Genomic DNA, 2,680 nt, shown 5'->3' with positions numbered 1-2,680 from the left:
CCGACGCAGATGGCCAGCGCCGCTGCTGGAGTGCCGCGGATGAGGCCGGCCTCGTCGCAACCTTCGCCACCAGGAGCTCCAGCTTCGCCGGCTTGGGAGGGGAAGGGGGTCGCCGGCTCGGGAGGGGAAGGGGGTCGCCGGCTTGGGAGAGGAGGTTTGGCACAGGAGGCAGAGGAGGAAGAGAAGAGACAGAGAGGAAGAAGAAAGAGAAGAGGAAGAGGAAACTGACATGTGGGACCCAGATGTAAGTTAACGGTCAAAGTAAACGGTCAAACTAACGGTTTGTTTAGCTGTGGGCCCAACCTGTCATAATCCTGATCAACCGATAAAGACTTGATGATTTGGGTTTTTTGAAACAGCCGACCACCCATTTGGTAGTTATCTGAGAAAAAATAAAATCCGGTAGTTTTTTGAAACCCTAGCCTGTAAAATAGTAGTTTTATGCTATTTACTCTCATCTCCAATACATCTGTACAGGTCACATCCAATTATTTGAGGAATTCCGGCTTCGCTTGTGCCGTTGGTTGGCTCCATGGATCTCTCCCCTCGTGCTAGTAATACTGCATAAACTAAACTGAACCGGTCTATGGAGAAACAGGGGCGCAATAGGTGCGGCTGCCTGATTTGACGACAATCCACCTACTCAGCTTGAAACCATGAGGGCCCTGCAAACTGCAACGGGAAGCTCGGTTTACTCTAAAGAAAGCTACACATTTGTGATCTGTGAAGTCTTCGTCTAAGATGATGTATCGCGTGCAATGTGTCGTTGATGGCGTGTTTCTCTTCTATGCATGTCATGCAACTTGGGGGATAAAGTGTGCGCTAAAGCAACTGATGCTTGATTCCATCATAATATCTTAGGGGTGTTGGAGATAGGTACGAAGTACCGAGTAGTGACCGGTGAACCATAGCAACTCAACAGATAGGCGATCAAATTGCATTGTTGCTTCTAACATGAGATATTTTGCATAATACACCTTTTATGAAACATAAGATATTTTGGATCTGCCAACAACACCTTTGTTTTCATGGTATCTTCTAACAAAAGATATTTTGCATATACACTTTGTTAGAAACATGAGATATTTGCGGGTAGATCTAACATGAGATATTTTGCATGTACTCTTCGCTAGAATCATGAGAAACATAAAGTAAATTTGGCTTCGGGTTATGCATCTGATAACTGTGATTTAACTAAATTACTGACCACGTAGACAAAACATGAAAATTAGATCCAAGAGAAAAAACAAGAATTTATGTTTTGATGTAAATATTGGGCTGGAGGAATTAGACTGAGGTTCAATACCAAATGAGCCGAGATATTGAGTTGGTCTACAGTTCAAGTTTTGTTGTATGGATGATGAGTAAACTCGTAATTTAAGTTGGAGCCAATTAATTTCCAAATATTATTTGGTGGCCTAGTTTTGGAATCCCAAAATTGGAGGCATAAGAGTCCTTCACATAATATAAGAGTGTTTCTGACACTAGTGTAGTGTCAAAAACGCTCTTATATTATGGAACGGAGGAGTACCACAGTGGGGTAAGATGATGGTCGCGACCGGATTAGAGGATGCACCAGTGGCCGAAGTTCGGTAGGAAGGTCGGCATCTTCTGCGATGAGGTGTGACCAACCGTGATGCAAGCTCTTGCACCGTTGTCATCGCGCCGGCTTCCAAGAAAGACCGCCACGATCTTAGCACCTCTGTTTCGGCATCCAAGAAGGATTGCTCCAATCTATGCACCTATGTGACGATGACCAAGAATCACCGGTCCCGATATGAGCTCCTTAGTGTCAGCACGCGACCAAGAAAGACATGCCTCGGCCAAAAAAATCCACAAGAATGACAGTGAAGAGGACGAGGAGGTGGCAAGAGTTGAGTAAGAAGCGACGATGGAGGTGGACGAACTTGAGGAATAAGAAGATCCATGATTGGCGACGGTGTTCAGTACCGGAGAGGGCTCCATCGTCCTGTGGCAGGGAACAACAACTATTCTTTCCATACATGTTATTTTCTTTTCACTGATAATCTTTCGTCCACAATGCCACTCGATATGGCTACTGAATCTTAGTAGCAAGGCAATGACAAATGTTTTTACTATGCAACGCTAGAGAGAGGTGACATTCCGCGCATATAGTTCAAGGATTAATGCACAAATACGAAGTAAATGAAGGACATCAACAGATATGTAAACGCCATGGTTCTTTCTGCCAAACGCCACCTTTCTAAAATATACATGTATTGAGTGCTCACAAATCATACAGACGGTATGGCCCTGTCAAGGGGTCGTTTTTCTTTGACACCCAATACAATGGATGCTACCTCTCGCATAGAAAAAGAACCACTCACGATCAACTCACTGACATTAAACAGTAGCAATCAGAAGCACCCATTCCAACATTAAAAACTGAAAAATCCATGACAGCTCCGAGTCATCAGCCACCTATACAAAACTAAGTTGGGTTAGGTTTTCACGTTAATGATCTCAATTATTTGAGACTATTGAATCTATCAGTCTGAATAATTGCTTGTTCAATGTTCCTCTCGCTTACTTCACACACAGCTAATCAATAAACGGCTCCTTGATTTATTTCCGGAAGTACCAGTTCTTCTGCTCCCGCAATATTTTTGATACGAGACGAAAGAGACGTCGGTGGTGGTATCATATTCATCGCCGAGCT

This window comes from Triticum dicoccoides, chromosome 2B (genome assembly GCF_002162155.2).
Source record: "Triticum dicoccoides isolate Atlit2015 ecotype Zavitan chromosome 2B, WEW_v2.0, whole genome shotgun sequence".
NCBI lineage: Eukaryota > Viridiplantae > Streptophyta > Magnoliopsida > Poales > Poaceae > Triticum > Triticum dicoccoides.
The sequence above is the reverse complement of the archived record's forward strand: the minus strand, read 5'-3'. Positions refer to the sequence as shown.